Genomic DNA, 25,146 nt, shown 5'->3' on the forward strand with positions numbered 1-25,146 from the left:
TACAAAGAACTCTTACAACTCTATAGTAAAAAGAAAATCCTATTTTTAACTGGACAAAAGAACTACCTAGGCCAAAGAAGTCCAACAGCACATTGTGTTGCGCAAGTTTGCTGTATAAGACCTCTTTAAAATGTTGCACATCAAGGCTGTACCTTTGAGGACTAAGATGCACCTGTCCCAACCCATGGTATTTTCAATCCCCTCATAGGTAGATGAACATTGGACAATGAATCAGGAAGCCCGCAGAAGAATTAACACGTTTGAATTATGATATGGGTGAGAAGTATTAACAGTACATAAAGCTCGCCCTGTGGTCCGTGGATCTGTCTTCAACAGTGTTTGAACGGAACAGATCCAGGGACTCCCTGCCTCCAACCTCCGACCACTCGCCAGCTACCTTTCCTGGCGTCACCTCCTGGACCATGTTCTTGGCCATCCCCTCTTATCACTTTTATTTTGTGTGCGGTGACCTCCAAAACCGACCCTTCATGAGCTCTCAGATCCGTGAGAATTATTCCGCCGAAGCTGAGGCCGGTGTCCACCGTCTGGTCAACCTGCGTCTGCGGGCCCTTTACACCTACCTCTCCCTGGACTTCTTTTTCAACTGCAACGATGTGGCCTTGGAGGGCAGGGGACACTTCTGCCGAGAGCTGGCGAAGAAGCAGTGCGAGGGGGCTGAGAGTCGCTTGAGAAGCCATCCCCAGATGAGCAGGGTCGAACCCTGGACACCTTGGGGGCTTGCCCTGGCCCTGGAGAAAAAAACTCAACCAGGCCCTTCGGAACCTGCAAGATGTGGGGTCCACTCACACTGACCCCCAGCTCTGTGACTTTCTGGAGAACCACTTCCTGGACCAGGAGATGAAACTCCTCAAGAAGAGGGGTGACCACCTGACCCACCTCCTGCCAGCCTGCATACTGTCCGCGATGGAAGCACCTGATGTGAAAGTAGTCTGTGGCAGGTCAGAGGATAACTGAGGTCAGGCTAATTGCTCCCAGAACGAGTAATTTCAGGCCCAGAGGGCAGTGGGTGGCAGAGTGGCCAGTTATAAAAGGATTTCTTGCCCATCCAGAGTTGGCCAAGGACCTGGAACTTTGTGTTCTGCTGCTGCAATGAGGCAGAGTTCATGCTGCTCCGGACAGGAGGGTGGTGCACCCAATGCCTGCTCCCCAAGACAATAACTCTGACCACAAGAGGAGTAGGGCTGCACAGGGTGGTGTGTCTCCCGCCTCTGATGAGCCTGAGGACTGGCCCCACTTCTGGCCACCAGGAAGGGGTTGGAAACAGAGGTCACCGCAACCTTGCTCATCACCAGTCTCACATAGCAGGCCAGTCTCAACTGAATGCTGCTTGCAGAGCTCAAGATGGCCACACCACAGCGGGCTAGCCAGAAATCCACACCTCTACCTCCTCCCTCAGTGGCTCTGCTCAGCTTATTCTCCTAGTTAGTATTCGAGCCACTCCTCTACCCATTCCTCTGGAGCTCAGGGTTGCAGAATTATCATCTGCCTCTGCTCCATTCGGGCTCTTTTGTTGTTGTTACAGAGGGTTGTGTAGTATGTCTGCCTGGTTTACCTTCTTGACAGAAGTCTTACTTGAACCTTTAAAAGCCCCCTCATATATCAATAAGTTTTGATGGTGTACAAAGAATTGAGAGGGGAAAAAGTACTCTTGAACTTTGGAAAGAAAATCATTCTTAATATCCCATTATGTAAAATTGTTGTGGTAGTTTTAGGTACTTGAGTTATTCATTCCAGTGTTGAGAGGACTTTCTCAGGCTTGAAATTCATCTTATGAAACAACAGGGAAAGCTTAAAAGAAAAACTATAAGAAGACACTTTTTTAATCAGACATAATTATGGGTTTATTGTAATGGTGTTTTCATAATAAATGATACAATTATGTGTTAATTAAAGCTATATTTGTAATAAAAATTTTGGTTTATGTAATGTTATAGCAATTCATCTTAGAGATGGAGTAAAATTAAAATATTAAATATTTTATTGTATTTTGCCTTGTGTGTTGATAAATTAGGTGTGACAACACACTTTGTATTTCTATTATTTTATGAATATATTCTTACCAATTTTATATGACTATTAGATGTAAGTGGTAAAACACTAACTACATAGAACTTGAATTTGTTTTCAATGTTTTTTAATATTAAGTTGGAATCTTCCTATGAAATAAGTATTTAGAACCATCAGTTTAATTTTGTGCAGTATGTTAGGAGTATTTTTATAACAATACTACTGTAAAAGTGCCACCACTTGTCAGTCTTTCTGTCACACTGTAATGGTTGATGTATTTCTGTGATCATGAAAGCTGTTTCCCAACAAATGATCCTTGAACTAATTACAAGCTTTTCTTTCTTGATGTGTTTTGTTTTGTTCTTTGTCAGTGGTTTGTTTTTGTTGTTTTGTTGTCTGGTTGTACACTGTTGCTTTGTTTTCCTCTGTCTTATTTTCGTGCAGGCTGGATGAACTATCTGGAGGAAAAACAATGGGACCGACAGTTCCGGGGGGACTTGGGATAGGGGGAGGTGGGGGGGGTAAGAAAGTGGTGTTAACAAACACAGGAACAAGGGAACAACATGGACCCAAAATGGTAGTGAGGTGGGGGGGGAGTGGCAGGCTTGGTAGGGAATGATCAAGGGTAAGGTTATGTAAAGAAGAGGTATAGCTGTAACCCAGGTGGGGACAGAGCATGGCAGTAGGGCAGGAGGAAAGTCAAGGGAGATGGAGGAAAGAGCTAGGAGTCAAAGGGCATTTATAGAGGTCTAGACAAAGACATGTACATGCAAATATATATATGAGGATGGGGAAATAGATCTATGTGTCTATATTTATAGGTTTAGTATTAAGGTGGCGGAAGGACCTTGGGCCTCTACTAAAGCACTCCCTCAATGCACGAAAGTATCTTCTATTAAATTGGCACTCTATGATGCTCACCCTCCCGACACAACTGCTGGAGCCAAAGCGGGTGAACAAGTAAATGTAGTGAAGAAAGCTGATGGTGCCTGGCTATCAAAAGAGATAGTGTTTGGGATCTTAAAGGCTTGAAGATAAACAAGCGGCCATCTAGCTCAGAAGCAACAAAGCCCACATGGAAGAACACACCAGCCTGTGTGATCGCGTGGTCCTGAAGGGATCAGTTATCAGGCATCAAAGAACAAAAAATCATATCATTGGCTGCATACCTCCATGATACGATCGCCGAAGACAAACGGGTGCATAAGCAAATGTGGTGAAGAAAGCTGATGGTGCCCTGCTATCAAAAGAGATAGTGTCTGGGGTCTTAAAGGCTTGAAGGTGAACAAGCGGCCATCTAGCTCAGAAGCAATAAAGTCCACATGGAAGAAGCACATCAGCCTGTGCGATCACGAGGTGCCAAAGGGATCAGGTATAAGGCATCATGCAAATATATATATATATACCATAGTGAATGAAGGAGGAAGTGCAGAGTGGAGACCCAAAGCCCATTTGTCGGCCACTGGAGATCCCCTCATAGAGGGGTTTAGGAAAGGAGATGGGTCAGTCAGGGTGCGATGTAGTACCAATGAAGAACACAGCTTTCCCCCAGATCCTGGATGCTTCCCCCCAACTACCATGATCTGAATTCTACCTTGCAGGACTGGATAGGACAGAGGTTGTACACTGGTGCATATGGAAGCTGGAGGCACAGGGAATACAGGGTGGATGATACCTTCAGGACCAGGGGTGTGAGGAGCGATGCTGGGAGAGTAGAGGGTGAGTGGGTTGGAAAGGGGAAACCGATTACAAGGATCCACATGTGACCTCCTCCCTGGGAGATGGATGGCAGAGAAGGGGGGGAAGGGAGACTCCGGATAGGGCAAGATATGACAAAATAACAATCTGTGGATTATCAAGGGCTCATGAGGGAGGGGGAAGCAGGGAAGGAGGGGAAAAAAAGAGGACCTGATGCAGAGGGCTTAAGTGGAGAGCAAATGCTTTGAAAATGATTAGGGCAAAGAATGTATGGGTGTGCTTTATATAATTAATGTATGTATATGTATGGATTGTGATAAGAGTTGTATGAACCCCTAATAAAATGTAAAAAAAAAAGAAAGAAAAAACAAAAAAAAAATGAAAGCTATTTCACTGGTATTTCAAACACTAGCAGGGTCGACCAAGGTGAAGAAGTTTCAATAGAGCTTCTAGACTAACAACAGACTATGGAGAAGGAGGAAGCTGTCCACGTCAGAGGAATTAGCCAAGGAAAAACATGGATAGAATTGAAACATTGTCAGATACTGAAAACCTCAAGAACAGAAGCAGAACATTGAGCCCCTCAGTCAGAAGGTCCTCAAAATATGCCTAAGGAAAAGATACCTTCTCAGATAATAACATGAATGGAGTAAGCCTGTGGGAGTAAAGCCTTCAGGACCTATATTTGCTGATGGGCACAAGCCAAAATGAGAAGAAACAGCTGCAAACATCAATTAATAATCTGAACTGGTCAGAGGGAACACCAAAAAGAGACTTTGGGGGTCAAGGCGTGGCACCCCATCAAACTCAATTGGAAAGCACTCCTAAGGGTCAACAACAGACCTTGAACTATTTACAGGCTTTTCTTTCTTTCTTTCTTTTCACATTTTATTAGGGGCTCATACAACTCTTATCACAATCCATACATATACATACATCAATTGTATAAAGCACATCCATACATTCTTTGCCCTAATCATTTTTAAAGCATTTGCTCTCCACTTAAGCCCTTTGCATCAGGTCCTCTTTTTTTCCCCCGCCCTCCCTCATGAGCCTTTGATAATTAATGAGTTTAAATAGACCTGTAATGGCCATTTTGAATTAAAAATCATATGGTTTACTATCCTGGGAAAGGGACAGTCAAGAGGATTGATGTAGCATTCATCATCACAAAGAACATTTCAAGGTCTATCTTGAAATACAATGCTATCTGTGATAGGATATCTATCTGCATACAAGGAACTGAAGTCAATGTAACTATTATCAAATTTATGCACCAAACACTAAAGCTAGGGATGAAAAAAGTTGAAGGGTTTTACCAATATCTTCTGTCTGAAACTGATCAAACGTGCAATCAAAATAGATTGATAACTATTTGCAATTGGAGTGCAAAAGTTGGAAACAAAGAGGAAGGAACCATAGCTAGAAAATACTGTCTGGTGATAGTAACAATGTTGGAAATCATATAATAGAATTTTTCAAGGCTAACAACTTCATCATAAATCCTTTTTTTTAACACAAAAGGCGTTATACATGTGGACTTCCCTATGTGGAACAGACAGAAATGAAATTGACTATATCTGTGGGAAGAAACAATGGATAAGCTCAATATTAGTAGTTAAAACCAGGCCAACTGACTGTGGAACAGACCGTCAATTGTTCAGATATATGTTCAGGCTAAACCTGAAGAAAATTCAAACAAATCCACTGAGGTAGTTAGTTTATTGTGCCAACCTAGCCAATGAACACGTGGGGTTAATTGAAGGGTGGAGGGATAAATGGCTCAGTGAGCCTTGCCTTTCTCGTTCTTAACTTTCTTGCTTTGTGATGGTCAGACCAGGGTGCAGCTACCTTAACCAGTTCCTGCTTCAACTGACAAGGCTCACTTCCTGCAAGACATCCCCGAGGAGAAGCCGCATGGACTTACTCCAATGCAGCCCTGAGTGCTGGAACAGCTGTGTGGAAACCCCTGCCAGCGATGAGATGCTTACACATTCACTGACTGGGCTTTCCTCCTGCAGTCGGCATCATTGCGTGTGTTTTGTGAGATGAAGGAGAACATTGTGGATTAGTATCATACATATGGGTTAATGTTGGACCAGTGGTGAGAGTGGCGATACTGGGAGCGTAGAGGGAGGGTGGGTTGGAAAGGGGGAACTGATTACAAGGATCTACATGTGACCTCCTCCCTGGGGGACGGACAACAGAAAAGTGAGTGAAGGAAGACTTCGGACAGGGCAAGATATGACAAAATAATAATTTATAAATTATCAAGGGTTCATGAGGGAGGGGAGAAAATGAGGAGCTAATGCCAGGGGCTTAAGTGAAGAGCAAATGTTTTGAGAATGATGATGGCAATGAATGTACAAATGTGCTTTTCAAAATTGATGGATGTATGAATTGTAATAAGAATTGTAAGAGCCCCTAATAAAATGATTTAAATTAAAAAAAGAAAGAAAGAAAAATTAAAGCCAGAATGCTCCTTAGAAGCAAGGATGTCGAGACTTGGTCTCATGTCCTTTGGACATGTTACCAGGAGAGAGAAGTCTCTGAAGAAGGAGCCCATGCATGGTGAAGCAGAGGATCAGTGACAAGGAGGAAATCCCTTGACAGGATAAGGTGACACCGTGGCTGCAACAATGGGCTGAATTATGAGGATGGTTCAGGACATCACAGAGGGTGATTTCATTCTGCTGTCCCTCGGGTTGCTATGAGTAGGGACAGACTTTATGACCCCTAACAACAGCTGCAGTGAATATACAGCATATTTCAGAGAAAATTTGAAATCATTTTATTAAGGACTCATACAACTCTTATCGAGAATTTTTTAAAGAACACCTTTTACATATTTTTCTTTGTATTAAAATGTTTTAAGACAGCGACTAAAATTGAATACCATTGTCACTTTAGATTTAACTACTAATGAATGTTTAAAAAAAGAAATAGTTTAATTCTAATGCCTTCAAAACTAATTACAAAATTAGGATGAACAAAATACTATTTATAAAAATGCACACTCCTAAAGGCCAACAAATGATCCTTGAGCTAACTACCCAAAAAAAGTAGTATATTTTCTATCTAAGAAATTAATTTGGAAGCCATATTTTTTTCTTTAGATTAAATTTCTCCAGGTATCCATTTGCAGAATAAAATTTGAGATCAGAGAGTAAAATCCAGGTTCAGACCAGTTCAGTCATGGTCAATGAAGTAAACCAAAGTAGGACTAAGTTTTTTAATTTTTAGTGAGCCAAACAATAACCGGGACAGCAAAAATTACTGTTTGAAGCCCTGAGATAGATATTTCTCCCAAGAAGATATTTAAATGGCCAGAAGTACCTTGTGAAAAGATGGCAACATCATTAGTAACCAGGAAACTGCAAATCAAAATCAACAGATACAATGTCACATCCTCTGGTTATAATAAAATAGACAGATAATAACAAATGTTGGTGAAGAGATCAAGAAATTAGAACTGTCATAATTTCTGATGGAAGTATAAAATCGTTCAACCACTTTGTAAAGAATCTGGGAGTTCCTCAAGTGTCAGTGATGCAGCAGCTCTGCTCCTGTGTTGGTGTATTAGGTACAGTAGCGCACTTCGTATTTCTACTCCTTAGTGAATATAGTCTTACCAACTTTATGTGACCATATGGGGTCATCAAGAGTCAGCATGGACTCAATGAGAGTGAGTTTGGTTTTTGTTTTGTTTTGTTCCAATTAGGTGTAAGCAAAAAAACACTGCCTTCATCAAAATTAAGTTTGTTTTAAATGTATTTTATATTATTAAGTATATTTTATATTATTGAGAATATCCTACTAAAGCAGTATTTGAAATCTTCAATTTACTATTTATACAGTAATTTATGCAGCAATTCAACTGAGTTATAAAGCCAAAAAGAGCCCTGGTGGGCTCAGTGATTAAAAATCCAGCTGATAATGGAATGAAGGTCAGCAGTTCACACTATGGCTGTGAACGGATTCTTTTCCGTTAGAACCCGTGCTGAAAACTTCCACCCCAGCTATACTGAACCAGAACCTACATTTTAACAAGATCCCAGGTGATTCTTGTAGATACCCAGGTATTGTGTATATTTTCTTATTTACATGTAAGAATAGAAGAATCATCTTGAAGATCTTGTTGAATTAGATATTTCACCAGCACCACAATTCAAATGCCAAACTGGAATGAACTGGTTCAAAGCCTTTGCTTCAACTCACCACCTGTTCCAGGGAAGAAAGATATGGCCATCTGATTCCATAAATTCCAAGACTCACTGCAATATAGTCAGTCCTGACTTGTAGTGGCCCTATAGAACAGAGGAGAACTGCCCCCTGTGCGTTTCTGAGACTGTAGAAAGCCTCATCTCTTTCCTAAGTGGCTTGTGGTTTGTGAACTAATAACCTATGGTTATCAACCCAACATGTTCTAACTCGCTGCCATCAAGTCAATGCTGACTCATAGAGACCCTCTGCGGGTTTCTGAGGCTGTAACTATTTATGAGAGTCTTTCTCCCGTGGAGCTGGTGGTGGTTTTGAACATACAACCACTACATCACCAGGGCTAAGATTACAATCGTGGAAGCCAATGGGCAGCTCTATCTATCCTATAGAGTCACTGCAAGTCAGAATCAACTCAACAGCAATGAGTTTATCAGTATATGCCTAAAATAAAATATATGCACAAATAAAAATATATGCACACACACACTAAAAAATCTTGTACATAAATGTTCATAGCAACATTTTTCATCATGGTTGTCAACTGTCGTCCAGTCAATGCCCCTGTGTATAACAGAATGAAACACTGCCGAGTCCCGTGCCATCTCCAACCGTTGCTATGTTCGAGGCCATTGTTGCAGTCTGTCAATCCTTCTTGTCAAGGGCCTTTCTCTTCTCTGTGGCCCCTTTACTTAAATATGTACAAGGAAGTCTGACCATCCTTGTCGCTAAGGAGCACTCTAGTCATACTTCTACCAAGACAGATTGGTTTGTCCTTTTGGTAGGGCATGGTACTTCACCAGCAGCACAATTCAAATGCATCGATCCCTCTTCGGTCTTCCTTAGTCGATGTCCAATTTTCACATGCATATGAAGCAATTGGAATATCATGGCTTAGGTTAGGTGCACCTTAGTCCTCAAAGAAACTTCTTTGCTTTTCAACACTTTCTTGTTGAACAATATTATAAGCAGATTTAATTAATGCAATGTATCCATTGATCTCTTGATCCCTGCTTCCACGAGCATTGATTGTAGATCCAAGCAAGACAACATACTTGACCATTTCAATCTTTTTTCCATTTATCATGATGTTATCTATTGGTCCAGTTATGAGGATTTTGGTCTTCGGTACGTTGAGTTGTAATCCATATAAAGGCTGAAATCCTTGACCTTCATCAGCAACTGCTTCAACCTCCTCATCTTCCACAAACAAGGTTGTGTCATCTGCATATTGCAGGATGCTAATAAGGCTTCCTCCAATCCTGATGCCACATTCTTCTTCATATAATCAATCCGCTTCTCTGTTTACTTGCTCATTAGATCCCACAGATTACCTAAAATTTCAAATTATACCAATTAGGTAAGGCGGTTCTCAAGGGTATTGACGGTGATGCTGAAGCAAATAGGTAGGGACTACTTGACCTGGAAGGAGCACTGGTGCCACGGGTAAAGCATTGGGCTGCTAACTGACAGATCAGCAGTTCAAACCCAATAGCCCCTCCGATGGAGAGAGATGAGGCAGCTAATTCTCCTATAAATGACACTTTTGGAAACCCTATGAGACAATAATATTCTGTCCTATAGAGTCTCTGTGGATTTTTTTTCTTAATAAGGCCAAATCATATTAATTCATGAAGAATTCCCTAATTGATGCTTACTGAACAGGAAACAATGTCTATTCCCTAAGGAGAAACAAGACATTGGCAGCTAAATGGAGGGAATCTCAAGATACATTTATTCATTAAATAAGTGATGTAAAAAAAAGAAATCTACACACATTGTGCAATACAAAAGGAGGCTTCAAAAACTTCATAGAGAAAGTCCATTATCATTTGATTCCATTTTTCCATGAACTTTTTGAAGCCCCCTCGTATTAGCAAAAGAAGTAAAGGAATAGACTTTTATTTTTTTATTTAAAATATTTTTTTAATTTTCATATATATGTCAGCTTAAAAGTATATCTAGATTCATGCTACAATCCCTGAGTAGAATTATGTATGCTGAAGACAAATGGTGCAAAAGCAAATGTGGTGAAGAAGGCTGATGGTGTCCTCCTGTTACAAGATATAGCATCTGGGGTCTTAAAGACTGGAAGTTAGACAAGCGGCCATCCAGCAGGAAATCAACAAAGCCCCCATGGATGAAGCACACCAGCCTGTGTGATCACCAGGTGTAGACAGGATCAGGTATCAGGCATCAGAAGACCCCAAACAACAATCATATCGATGAGAACGAGGGGGGCCAGAGTGGAGAGACAAAGCCAATCTGTAGATAATTAGACATCCCCTCACAGAAGGGTCACAAGGAAGGAAGGAGCCAGCCAGCGTGTAGTATAGCACTGACGAAACATACAACATTCCTCTAGTTCTTTAATGCTGCCTCCCCACCTACACACACACACACACACACACACACTATCATGACCCAAGTTCTACCTTACAAATCCGGCTAGACCAGAGTATGTACACTGGTGCAGATAAGAGCTCTTGACACACAGAATTCAGGACAGAGAAACCTCTCAGGAACAATGGAAGAAGTGATGCCATGAGGGTAGGGGGAATGTGGGGAAGAAAGGGCAAACCAATTGTAATGATCAACGTATAACCCTGTGCACACACCCCTGAGGGGAACAAACAACAGAAACATGGGTGAAGGGAAACAGTGGATGGTGTAAGATTTGAATATAATAATCATTTATAATTTGTCAAGGATTCACAAGGGGGGAGAATCGGGGAGGGAGGGAAAAAAGAGGAGCTGATGCCAAGGGCTCAAGTAGAAAGAAAATGTCTTGAAAAGGATGATAGCAACATATGTACAAATATGCCTGATACATTTGATGTATGGATTGTTATAAGAGCTGTATGAGCCCCCAATAAAATGATTTATTTTTTTTAAAAAAACATTGTCTTTGAATAAATTCCAACTCAGGGGACTTGGTGTGTGACAGAGGAGAACCACTCCGTATGGGTGTTCTTAGCTATCACCTTACGGAAGCTATCACCTTCACCGGAGCTGCCTTCCATGTGCCACTAAGTAGCGCCAAACTGCCAACCTTCGGATTAATGATTGAGCACAGAATGTTTCAGGCTGCCTAGGAAACATGGAGCTGGGAGGAGAAACACCACGAGCTCTTGAGTCCAGTCAGACCGGAGAGAAGAGAGAGCACTGCTCCCAGGGCCTCCAGGGCTGTAGTCTTCACGAAGGGTCGCTCTCCTGTGGGGGAACAGGTGAGCTGAAGCGGCCAGCCTCTCGGTCAGCGGCTGAGTGCATAGCCACACGCTGCCAGCCCTCGCCCTGGAGCTGGTCTAATGGCTCGCAGTAGCCAGCTCTTCCATTTTCAGCAATATTGCAAACCAGTTGCTAAATGCAACCATTATTAACACTTAAAATAGATGAACTTACATTTATATACATTACATTATAAACAATGGCAATGCAATCTCAATTACCTGGCTTTGACAGATACCAAAGATGTTACATTAGGGGGAAACTGGGAGATGGATACATGAAATCTTACTGTACAATCTTAGCAATTTTGTGAGCCTACAAAATAAAAAATGTTTTTTAAGACAATAAATACCCCAAGTGTATCATTTCTTAATTATTCTAATCCAGTTTTCCTATTATTTGATTGAGGTTATTTACATCTACTGTATATTTTTGGTAGAAATACTACACACAAGCTACCCAGTCCCACGTTCAGTGACATCATGCTGGTAGCTTGAAGCCAACCAAGGTGCAAGTATTCATGGCACAGAAATCAATAAATGCTACAGATTTGGGCGGTTTTTCCCCTTCTTTCCCACCACCCTCCCTGCCACCACCGCCCCTTCCCCACTAACAGATTGACCGGCATCCTTGTGATCCAGATGCCCTCTGGATTCAAATCAGGGCAGCGTGAAAGCCGTGTGCTTGGGAAGGAATGAAATGAACACATGTGGGCTAACCTCACGCAATTGCTTGAAAACTCCAAAGTTGAGGGATTATTGTCTAAGCAGTATCCTATTGTTGAGAAAAGACCAAAGGGTGAGTCTTTTGTTGGAGGGATTGGACGTAGTGGAGAGTTTTCTTGGCTGCGTTTTCTCTAGCTTAGCGTTCCCCACCCTGGAACTCATCCCTCTCTATCTCCTAAGTCCATCGAACCTGAAGCAGACGGGGGTCTGGCCTTGCCCCATTGGCTGACTTGAGATGAAGACGGCTCCCTTTATGGATCTATGACTATGACAGGACCTGGGAACAATTTTTTTTAACTCTTTTAAGAGGATTTTGAGCAATTAAGGAGAAACTCTGAACAGGTCCTGTTTCTGAATTCCTAAGCTAAGCATATCTTTACCACGAGAACCAGCCAAGACCATGAAAACAGAAGGAACCCCAGTTCCACTCTAGACCTCAGCCCCTGGCTAAAACGAAGGAGGAAAAGAGTTTGGGGGCATAGGTTCCAGAATTTCAGACTTTGATATTTTAACTCAGAAGAGCAAGAGTATTTTACTTTTGTTTTTACTTCTTTGGACTTAACTTGCAAAGCGGGTTCATTGAACTTCTATTTCTACCTGAAAATTTGATAACGAGGGAGGGTTTCTATTCACCTTGAAGGTAGTTCTATATTTTGAGATTGTATTATTATATTAAGATTTTCATTCTTTCTCATAAGCTGTGTTGGACAATGCAACTGGACATAATTTGGGATGGAAAGTAGAGTCAAGAATTGTCAGCCTTTGAATGCAATGGTCATTTGGTTGATTTAATAACTATATTTTCTAGCCTCCTGGGGTCAAACGCCAATCTCCCATGAACAATTCCAGAATGACAGCATGGTGGCCAGAAGAGAAGTGGTTGGTTTCGGGGTGAGGGTATAGGGAGAGCAGACTTTTCATAGCAGTAACAGACCGACCTGCCACACCTACAAAAGATCCACACTCCTAGTGGACCATAGGCTTAGTAGCTTAATCAATGGATTTAACCAAGTTTAGGATAAATTCCTTCACTCCACTCTTGGTTTCCATGAGGCGGGCTTTTTCATAAACACACTCTTCTCACTCTATCCCAAAACAGATGCGATGATTTCTCTGATTGCTAAATCTGTGGAGACTGACTGCTGATGTGATTGTCAGTTCTGCAAGCCAGTCACCCAGAGGAAATGCACATTTCCTGCTCCTTCCCGAGTCCCTTCATCCCTCCTGGGTTAAAGCTGATGAATTCTGGGGTTGAGTATTAGCTATAGACCTGGAGCACATGCTTAATCAAAACTCACCTTTATTAATCATGAAAGTGTACTCAAAAGTTTGAGCTCCATACTTACTCATTGTCTTATTATCGTAATTTGTCCAACCTCAGGCCTGTGGGGTCCTCTTGGAGACCTCAATGCATAGTGAATCACAGTTTCCAAAATGGGGTGTTATTCATTAGAATTTCTAATGAATGACTAACAAAAACTCTAAATAAAATACATTTCCAATGAGTCAATGCCAACTCTCAGCTCCCCTATAGGCCAGGGTGGACTGCCCTGTGGGTTTCGGCGGCTGTACCTCGTTACCAGAGTGGAAAGCCCATCTCACTCCAAGGAGAAGTGGAAGCTCGGCAACACCAGAGCCCCTCCTCGCCGCCCTCGCTCGAGCCGATGCCGACTCGTCGCTCTTACAAAATCCTCAGCACATCAAATGGCTCCATCTTGAAGACACAGATACAGTGTCCCAATATTTTTAAAAGACTGCATCCTCCATTCAGCAACACAGTCTCCGATATCCATCTTCTTCCCTTGAATTAATTTATATCCACATTGGATGGAGTAAAAGTAATACAAACTGCAAAAAGCCTGCTAAATGCAAAACCTGCTCAATAACTTCCAGCAGGAAGAAGAGTCACTTCTCTGTCTTCTTTTTTTATTTTTGCTAATAAGCCATTTTATTTGCGTCCATGGGTCACACAATTATATTCATTTCAGAATCAGCTATAGAATTGGGGTACACACGTGGCTGTTAGAGCAGCCGCAGCTTATATGTACATGGCATGTAGGATGCACCGCCTAGGCTCTGCACATGCAGACTGACAGATCAATGTCACTTTCCAGACTCTTCCATGGATAAGAACAATTGAATGCGGCACTTCCTGAGCTTCCGAAAAGAAAGGAAATGCAGTTCTTTTTTCACCGTAGCAGATGTTTTTAAAACCACAGCATTAATAGAAATACAGAAGACCTCTTGAAGTAGAAACTAATTTATTTTCTTTAATAACAAAAAATGTGTTCCATTAAAAAAAAAGCTTTATTGAATAGTTTGTCAAAAGCCTGACGCTTTCCTGAACACAACCTCTCTGATGAGGCTAAATGGGAATCTCTAAGGTGGCGTGGCACGATACAATTCAAGAGGGATACACAGTTGCTCTCGAAAGGAAGGTTCTTATCAGTCTTTGAACTGTTGAACTTGATGGGACTGCTGCTGGCATCCACAGCAGAGCAGACACATCATAGAAAGAGGAACTAAGAGGAAGAACAGTGACAACGTATCTTGTGATATAGCTTCAAAATGCTGGAAGACAATGCAGATCATTCAGCAATTATTTATTTTAAAACAACATATCCAGAGCAAGAACAAAGGGGTGGTGCTGGCAGATGATGAGTGTCCCAAGTGCTGCCACAACAACCCCAATGTATTTTCCCTAAAAAATTAATAAAAATCCCAACTAGGTTCTACACTTGATCTTAGCCAAAAGGCTGAGAAGCAATTCCAACTAGGTTCTTTGCAGAAATGGAAAAGCTGATCCTGAAATTCATATACAAATGCAAGGACCTAGAATAGCCAAATGTGAAAAAGAACAAAGGAAACTCAGACTTCCCAATTTCAAAGCATATTGGAAAGCCATGGTAATCAAAACAACGTTGTACTGATAGACAGATATACCACTGGAATAGAACTCAGAGTCAACTGATTTTTTTTCACAAGGGTACTAAGACAATTAAAGGAAGAGTAGTAGTCTTTTTAATAAATGGTGCTGGGACAATGGATTTCTACATGGGAAGAATAAAGTGGAACCCCAACCTCCCGCCATATACAAAAATTAACTCAAGATGAACCAAAGTCCTAAATATAAGAGTTTTCTTAGAAAATGAAGGTGTAAATTCTTGGGAGTGTGTGTTAGGCAATGATTCCTTATAAGCAAGATATTAGAAATACAAATCAGAAAATAAAAACTAAATAAACTGGACACTATCAAACTTTTTAAAATTTGTGTTTCAAGAGACCTTTTCATCAGGAATTCACAGAATGGGACAAATCTTGTAAACAGTATATCTGAGAAGGAACTTGTATCTAGAATATACAGAAAATTATTCAAACCAAAAATTTTAAACATTGTAATGACTGCTATTAATTGAATTGTATTGTATCATATATATATATACACATACTGTAAATCCTAACCTCTATGCTTATGGTCACAATAATGCCATTTGGGAATGTGAGGGGGGAATTCTGTTTGTTAAAGCCATCCACTTTTGCTACTTCTATTTTAGCAACATTAGATAGCTAAGGCAATGGGCAAAAACATTTCTCCCAAGAAAATAGGCAAAGGGCCAATATGCAAATGAAAAATGTTCCACATCATGAACCATCAGGGAAATGCAAATCAAATCCAACCCAAGACACCACACCCCATACCCATTATGATGGCTAAACTAAAAGCAGTAACAACCAGCACGGTGAGGGTGTCGAGACATGGGACCCTCTCTTCTCCTGGTATAGAAAATGGTGCGGTCTGCCGGTATCTGAGCTGGCCCTGACTGAAGTTTCATCCTGGTGCTGCTGCTACCAGGACCTCCGCCCTGGATACCCCACCCCCGTCCGCATGGTCAAGTATGGTGAGAGCAGAGTAAGGAGATGAGTTACTGCTGGGGAGCTTCAGTGCTCGTCATGGGGAGAGAAAGCTATTGCCAACAACTGATGCTCAGAGACTTCTACACCTGCTGAATGTTCTCTAGGAACAGAAGTCTACATGTCAGCCCAAGGCCTGCAGCGTAAGACAAATTGAGTCTGCTCATGATAATTGCTTCAGAAGGACTGCAAGACAAAGGGGTCTTGAAGGAAAGGGCTTTGGTCTAACTTACTTCATTGGCTTTAACATGGAAACATTTTCTCTAGCTGTGAATTTACTGGACAGGTTTCTGTCCAAACTGAAGCAGATAGCTGGAACAATGTGTGGTACAGAATTGATGAATGGTCTTCCTTTTCATCAATCAAGGGTACGTTAGGAAAAGGAGCTTCTATTTGGCCATGAAATCAATAGAAAAGAGGATAAGTCCACTGGCAAATGAAATAATTTGTCTTAAACAAACCCGTATAGGTGTGTGGTTTTAGAGAAAATGGGAAAGATTTTATTGGGAAAATGTGTTGGAAAGTCAAAATTACTACTGCCTTCCAGTTTCTGCAATTCCACTATTCATTCCTTCAAGAGACCTTGTCATTCAAAAGAGATACAATCTTAATTTCCAATGACTAGAAGCTCGTGCCAATGTAAGGATCGTATTTTCTAAAGCAAGGCCGTCTGTGTTGGCATTATCTATCACTGCTCTGAAGATTTATGCACAGAAGTGTGTGCAAGTCACATGAGAAGGACGCCTGCAGAAACATTCCAGGATAAAGGACAGAGAGCTGACCACCTGGCAAGACCTCATCCAAGTAGTTAACTAAATATTCATCAAAGGAGTGTTCACACCAACTGCCTGAAAATTGAAATTAAAAGTCCATAAATCAGTAGGCAACTAAATCTGCCACCTAAAAATTCTTGAAATGATTTCTTAATTGAAGTATTATAATAATAAAACACTCTTCTGTTTAAAATGTGAAACCTCAAAACATCACAACTAGATTAGCATTAAGGCTATCAAATTTGGATTAAGCGACAGTGAAATGGTATCTATATAGAATTCATCTATGAAGCATATAAATCAAAGCTAAGAACATAAATGTAACATTTAATGATAAACCTAGGGAAGTAAACTGTAAATCTTCATTTCTAACACGGACCTATATTGAATGCAATACAGGTGGTACTGAAGCAGTAACCTATGTAATTTAATCTAAGTCATCTTAAATGTGTTTACTAAATTGTGAGATGTACATCAATGCCAATATTTTACAAATTTACTTTTAAGATATAACAAGGATTACTACACTCGCTTTTTCTTCTCACTGCCAAGTTGTTTCCAACTCACAGCGACTATGGACAGAGTAGAACTGTCCCTGCGTGTTTCCAAGACTGTAAATCCTTAGGGGAAGAGAGAGCCTCCTCTTTCTTCAGGCAGTGCAAATGACCTCTGGCACCCATAACGGAAATAATACATAATCTAGATATGTAGACTTCATTGCTACCTGGAAATTACATTAACATTTGAGAACATTTTATATAAAGCAAAAATAGATAGTATATAATTTTGACATATAATTTCTAGTTTATTTTTCCTAGAAAACAATATATTTGAACCCAGGATAATTTTTTTTCATGTAGAATCTAATCCCACTGAGAAAAATTAATTTTTTTTGTATTAATAACTCAAAACAAATTATCATTCTGAAAGCTTTCTTTATCCCATGAAAGCAAGTTCAAACTAGAATTAACATTCCACAAGATTTGCTGAGAATTCTTTGTATAAAACAACCATTGCATCTATGTTAGACAGGGTTCTCTAGGGAAACAAAACCAGGACGCTTTTGATTTTATATATATTTATATAGATAGATATACAACATAAGAAATAAATAGCTAACTAGTCTATAGAGCAGTACAAATGGCTCAGTGCAACTCCCTTCTGTGAGACAGCTAATACACTGGCAGCCCTTCCAGTCTTGAGGGCCACCAGGTACAAGTCAAAGAAGCAGACAGCTGAGTCTTCTGTAGAGCAATACAGGCAGTCTGGTCACAGGCAGCGAACAGTAGGGCAGGTCACCAACAGTCAGCCAGAGCACAGGTTCTGACAGTACCCAGCTCAAGTGATGTACACACCAGCTGTGTGACAAAGCACGTCTCGAAAGGAACCTCAAACTATAGCAACACAGTCCACAGGTGAGGTGTCCCACAGGTAGTGTAGCTTGCAAGTTGAGGCAGAGAACAAGCTAAAGCTGTCACACACTGGTCTGATGAACAAAGGGCAAGAGGCAAGAAAGGTGAGGCTCACTGAGCTCTTTATCTCCATGCCCTTCAATTAATCCTGCATGTGTTCATTGGCAAGGTTGGCACAATAAACCTACCTATCACAGCACCTAATTTAGAATGTTCTTTAAAAAGAACTTTCATTAAATGCCTCAAATGTGCCAAAATAGTCTTTAGAAATGTAAGTAGGTACCTTAATAATTAGAGATAGTGTTTTGGATTTCCTATGTAAGCCAGTGAATATAAGGAGATTTACACAATTAAAGAGTTGTAAACAGATACTCACTGCATTGTAAAGACTGAGACCATTTAGAATGACTATACCCAATTCAGATTTACTTTTGATATCATGTTATGGATATTTATGGATCAATGTGCATTGAAAAACAAGTCCAAGAAACACAGTGCTTTTACATACCTTTTGTAAACTAAAATTCATGGTTAATTTTTAATTTTCCCAAATAGCTGATACATTTCAGTACTCTGCATGAGTACATCAGTGTAAATTCTGAGTTGGGAGGGTGTGCTCACTAGATATTATGTCAACTTAAACCCGTGTGAAAGTGCAGGGGTAAAGTCCCACCTAGCAGTGAGATCACAGCCTGATGATGCGTCCTTGTGGGGTGGTCTTTTTTATAAGAGAGACGGGGTGAATCAAGAAGGGAGAATGCTTGGATAAACAATCTGGAGGAGAAAATAATGGGGCCAATGGTTCCAGGGGGACATGGGAGAGGGGGAGGTAGGGAAAAGGAAGTGGTGTTAACAAATTCAGGGACAAGGGAACAGGTGATCCAAAATCGGGGGTGAGTAGGGTGTAAGAGATCTGGTAGGGCTTGAGCCTGGTAGGGTGTAAGAGTACCTAGTAGGGTACTATAACCAAGAGGAAATGCTGAAACCCAAATGAAGGCTGAGCATGATAGTGGGACAAGAGGAAAGTAAATGGACATAGATGAAATAACTAGGAGGTAGACGGCATTTATAGAGGTCTAAATAGAGGTATGTACATATGGAAATATACTTATTTTTGATGATGGTTTAGTATTAAGGTAGCAGATGGACATTGGGCCTCCACTCAAGTACTCCTTCAATGTAAGAACACATTGTTCTATTAAACTGGCATTCCTGACACAATCTCTGAAGACAAATGGGTGCATAAGCAAATGTAGTAAAGAAAGCTAATGGTACCCAGCTATCAAAAGATATAGCATCTGGGGTCTTAAAGGCTTGAAGGTAAACAAGTGGCCATCTAGCTCAGAAGCAACAAAGTCCACATAGAAGAAGCACACCAGCCTGTGCGATCAGGAGGTGTCAAAGAGATCAGGTATCAGGCATCAAGAAACAAAAACATCATATCATTGTGAATGAGGGGGAGTGTGGAGTGGGGACCCAAGACCCATCTCTAGGCAATTGAAGAGCACCTTACATAAGGGTTGAGGGAGGAGACTAGCCAGTCAGGGTGCAGTATAGCAATGATGAAACATACAACTTTCCTCTAGTTCCTAAAGGCTCCCTCACCTTCACTACCATGATCCCCATTCTACCTTACAAATCTGGCTAGACCAGAGGATGTACACTGGTACAGATAGGAACTGGAAACACAGGGAATCCAGGACAGATGAACCTCTCAGGAGTAGTGGTAAGAGTGATGATACAGGGAGGGTGGAGGGAAGGTGGGGTAGAAAGGAGGAACCGATTACAAGGGTCTTTGTATAGCCTCCTCTCTGGATGATGGACAACAAAATAGTGGGTGAAGGGAGACATCGGTGTAGGAGGCCATAGTCTGGTCCAGGTGTTTCTTGGTGGGTGACTATTTAGTCCCCTGTGCCTCTGTTTACCTTGCAGCTAAAAGCATTGTGAGATAACTCAGTTATTTACAACCTCTTTAAGACTCTATGGAACCCTGCATGTCATTGTGTTTATCTTAGAATATAGTGCTGTTATTATTCAAGTGTTTAGACAGTGTCACTAGTTAAGTAATGTTTACATAGCTAAAAGGTTCAAAATGTTTTTTAAATTTAGTGCTTTAATGTTTACTTTGTAATCATTCCCTTGTAAGAAGAGGATAAAAACCAAGCTTTGAATATACTCGGTGCTTCAGTCCATCACACTGCTGTCCTCCCAATCCCATGCTTTGTATATGTCTCTTTCTTTTCCTTTCATCCGCACACCTCATTTCAGACACAGCTTGATGCGGGATAGCTGGTCTAATCACCCACATTACATCGGGCAGTGTAAGATATGACAAAATAATAATAATTTATAAATTATCAAGGCTTTATGAGGGAGGGTGGAGCGGGGTGGGAGGGGAAAATGAGGAGCTGGTACCAAGGGCTCAAGTAGAAAGCAAATGTTTTGAGAATGATGGTGGCAACAGATGTACAAATTTGCTTGACACAACAGATGGATAGATGGATTGTGATAAGCATTATGCAAGCCACCAAAAAAGTTATTTTTTTAAGTTGGAAACAAAGAGGAGAGAACAGTCATTGGAAATGGAATAGTAAATGGTGATAGAAACAATGCTGGAGGACACATGATCAAAATTTGGAAGACCAACAGCATCTTCATGGTAAATACCCTTTTCAAGCACACAACAGGTGGACGTGTGGACATACGCACTTCTCCAGATGGAATACACAGAACGCAAGTTGACTTCATCTGTGGGAAGGGGTAATAGAGATGTTCAATAGCAACCACTGTTCATATGCCAGTTCAGTATGAAGCTGAAAAACAATAAAAACACATCCAAGAGAGTCAAAATGTGAGCCAGAGTCTATCCCCCCTGAATGCTAAGAACATCTCAAGAACAGATTGGCCACTTCGGACACTGAATGAGAGAAGACCTAATGAGCTGTGGGAGGACATCAAGAGCCTCTTACATGAAGAAAACAAAATATTACTAAAGACGGGAAAGAAGAGAAAGGTCAAAGTGGGTGTCAGAAGAGACTCTGAAATTCGTTCTTAAGAGTAGAGAAACTAAGGTACATGGAAGACTCTCTACTATAACTTAGCAAGGAGGTTTTACAACAACAACAACAAAACCCCATCAATCCAGGAATGTGTTTGGGGCTAGCACTGAATCCTAGCTCCAATGTATGAACAGCTAGTTCTTACATCACAGTCCTGCTCCATACGCACCCTCAGGAAGGGAACACAGAAGATAAGGGTGCTACAGCAAAGTGTGGTGAAGAAATTAGACGGTGCCGGCTATCAGATAAAATAGTCTCCGGGCTCTTACAGGCTCGTTTCCAAACAAGCAGCCATCTAAATGAGATGTTGTGGCAGTTACATAATCTACTGTCAGCTTGAGGAAGGGGTGGAATCTAGCCTGTCTATTAGGTTGCAGCTTGAATGACCTCATTTGGAGCCCCTAAGGAGATAAATAGCTCACAGAGAGCCAGAGTTTTGTCTCCCTGCAAGAGATTCCTGTTGACAAGACACATGAAGCTACACTGATGGAACCAGAGCCCTGGGGCAGGAGGAGCCATGTGGAGACCTATGCCAGCTCAGAAATGCTTCCATCACCACTGGATCCACAAGACTTTCCACTCACTGGCCGGTGATCTTCCTGCATTTGGCATTATTGCATGGCTGTGTGAATCTGAAGAGGAATTTATAGACTGGTATCAGACATATGGCCTAATATTGGTCTTAGGGACTTTATCTGGACTGGGCTGGGATGTTTTCTTAATATACGATTACTCTTTATATAAAGTTCTTTCTTACACACACACACACACACACACATACACACACACACACACAAGACACTGGGAACTTCCTTTTTCTTGCCCTTCACCTTCTTGCTTGCTGGGACTCTGTGCCTGCCTCCAGAGTTGATGCCATGGGAGCTTCCTGTGTCTTGCCATATTCCCACCCACATTGGATCCACTCAATTGCACCCACTAGCCTATGTCTCCCTGCTTCCCACGCCATCTTTCTGCATCATTGGCCTGAAGCAACGTGTCTGAGGAGGACTCTGGCGAGCATCAGACCCCTGGACTTTAGTTGGACTGTGCTGGGACACTTTCTTCATATAAATTACTCCTTGATATAAAGTTCTTTCTTATACATATATGCGTGTCACTGGTTTTGCTTCTCTAGACAACCCAGCCCAACACAGAGGGTAACCTAACAAACTACCAATGTATTTTGGGTATTAAAGGGTAGACCTTTCAACAATATTCTTGAAATACATAAAAAAGAAAATGACACAGCCACTTTTGAAAACAATCTAACAGTTCCCTAAATGGTTAATACAGAGATATGATTTGCACAATTCTACTCCTACCCAAGAGAAATGGAAACATATGTTCACAGAATAACTTGTTCATAATTCATAAGAGCCAGAAAGTGGAAGCAACTCAAATGTGCATCCACTAGTAATTGGATAAATAAAATATGACCTATTCATAGACTAGAATATTAGTCAGCTATTAAAAGAATACATTACTATTATATACTACAACATGAATAAATCCAGAAACATGCTAAGTGAAAGAGCTAAACACAAAAGATCACAAATCATGTGATTCTGTTCATATGAAATGTTCACAATAGGTAAATTCACAGAGAAATAAAATCAGTCAATGGTGGCCTAGGGCTGGGGCTGGAGAAGGAAGGTAAGGGAGAATGACTACCGGTGTGCTTTGGGAGCGCTGAAAACATTCTAAAATCGATTTTGTGACATTGGTCACAGCGCTCTGAATATGTAATGGGTTAATTGTATGGATGAGAATTAAATCTCAGTGAAGCTGTTGTTTTAACAGATGCAGGACACGTTTTCCTACTCCATAATAAAAACAGAGCATTTGCAATGAGCCTTCTCCTTTCCTTTAGTGTGGCTCACAGATGCCACAGGCTCCCATGACATCTGTCTACTGTACATGTTTTGCTGGCGATTCTGTCTCATGTTTCCTAAGAATCTCTTTATTTAAATTTTAAACCTCTCTTAAGATCACCTGGACAGCAAAAGCAATAATGCTAAATTCACTTAAGAGCTTAGTTCATGTCAAATAATCTGGAGTTTTAATAATGACTTCTTTTGTGGCCTGTGGTAAAGTCTTCCCACATCATATAATAAACTTATTATATTTGGAAATAATCAAATTTTAGCAACTTCTAGACACACCCATAGATTATTGTTAAAATTGTATTGGGAACGTTGAATGAAAAATTCTTCTTTTTTAATCATTTTATTGGGACTCATATAACTCTTATCACAATCCATACATACATCAGTTGAGTAAAGCACCCTATACATTCATTGCCCTCATCATTCTCAAAATTCGCCTTCCACTTGGGTTCCTGGAATTAGCTCATTTTCCTTTTTTCCCTCCCCCTCCCTCCCCACTTCCCCCCTCCCTCATGAACCCTTAATAATTTATAAATTATTATTTTATCTTATCTTACACTGCCCGGCATCTCCCTTCACCCACTTTCCTGTTGCCCATCCCCCAGAGAGGAGGTTTTATGTAGATCCCCGAGATCGGTTCCCCCTTCCTATCCCCCCTTCCCTCCCAGTATCGCCACTCTTACCAAAGCCAGTGGAGGGAGGGGATGGGAGGACTGGTAGGGAGTGACCAAGGGCAAGGTAACTGAGAGGAATTACTGAAACCAGAATGAAGGCTGAACATGGTAGTGGGACAGGGGGAAAGCATAAGGAAATAGAGGAAAGGAGTAGGAGGCAAAGGGCATACATAGAAACCTAAATACAGACATGTACATATGTAAATATATTTATGATTATGGGGGAAATAGACCTATGTGCATATATTTATAGGTTCAGTAGTAGGGTAGCAGGTGGACATTGGGCCTCCTTGCGCACGCCCCCTCAATACAATAGCACCTTGCTCAGCTAAACGGTCATTCCATGATACCCACCTTCCCGACATCATCACTGAAGACAGACGTGTGCACAAGCAAACATGGTGAAGAAAGCTGATGGTGCCCGCCTATCAAAAAGATATAGTGTCTGGGGTCTTAAAGGCTTGAAGGCAAACAAGCGGCCATCTAGCTTGGAAGCAACAAAGCACACAAGCCTAAGTGAACACGAGGTGTTGAAGGGATCAGGTAGCAGACACCAAAAAACAAAAACCATCATTGTGTGATCACCTTCCCCACATAAACACTGAAGATGAATGTGTGCATGAGTAAGTGTGGTGAAGAAGACTGATGGTGCCCAGCTATTGAGAGATATAGCGTCTGGGGACTTAAAGGCCATCTAGCCCAGAAGCAACAAAGCCCACATGGAAGTAGCACATCAACATGTGTGATCATGAAGGGCCCAGGGGACCAGGTTTCAAGCAACAAAGGCGCGGCAGGTGGGGGGGTGGCGGCAGGAATCTTATCATTGTGAATGAGGAGAGTGCATGATGGGGAACCAATGTCCATCTGTAGACAGTTGGACATCCCTTGCAGAGGGGTAGTGGGGAGGAGATGAGTCACTCAGGGTTCAGTGTAGCAATAATGAAACTCACAACCTTCCTCTAGTTCCTAAACGCTTCCTCCCTCCCAACTATCATGATCCCAAGTCTACCTTGCAAACCTGTTTAGACCAGAGGATGTATAACAGTACAGTTGGGATCTGGAAACACAGGGAATCTAGGACAGATGAATTTCTCAGGACCAACGGTGAAAAATTCTTTAGATAATCCATGCCAAGAGCTTCATCTCTAAAATGAAGCCAACCAGATTAGAATCCCAGCTTTACCTTTTCTGCATGCCCCGACCTATACCATCCGAACTATGGTTTTCTCAGCAGAAAAATGACAGTAACAGTGTCCTCATAGAGTTAGAATGAAGTGTAAATGAAATAACAGACACAAAAGTGTCTATCCCAATGCATGGACCATATCAAATGCCAAACCCAGTGACTCCCCTTCACCTGCTAGTAACCATTATCCCGGTCTCCTCCCCGTTTAGTCTCATTCACTCTCATTTATACAGATTCAAAAGCTTGGGGTATTTTTTTCCCTCATGCATTAAGACCATTACTGTGGTGGTTACATAATCTCCTGTCAACTTGTGAAGGGGTGGAGTCTAGCCTGTCAATCAGGTCTT

The 25,146-nt window shown here is 41.3% G+C and overlaps 2 pseudogenes; one reads left to right on the forward strand and one right to left on the reverse strand.

Annotated features, from left to right (window-relative positions):
- Positions 1-422: 422 nt before the first annotated feature.
- On the forward strand, positions 423-16,625 carry LOC142440109 (cyclin-G1 pseudogene; annotated as a pseudogene).
- Positions 14,588-14,665, reverse strand: LOC142441870 (U2 spliceosomal RNA; annotated as a pseudogene).
- Positions 16,626-25,146: the final 8,521 nt, after the last annotated feature.

This window comes from Tenrec ecaudatus, chromosome 2 (assembly GCF_050624435.1).
Source record: "Tenrec ecaudatus isolate mTenEca1 chromosome 2, mTenEca1.hap1, whole genome shotgun sequence".
Taxonomy (NCBI): Eukaryota; Metazoa; Chordata; class Mammalia; order Afrosoricida; family Tenrecidae; genus Tenrec; species Tenrec ecaudatus.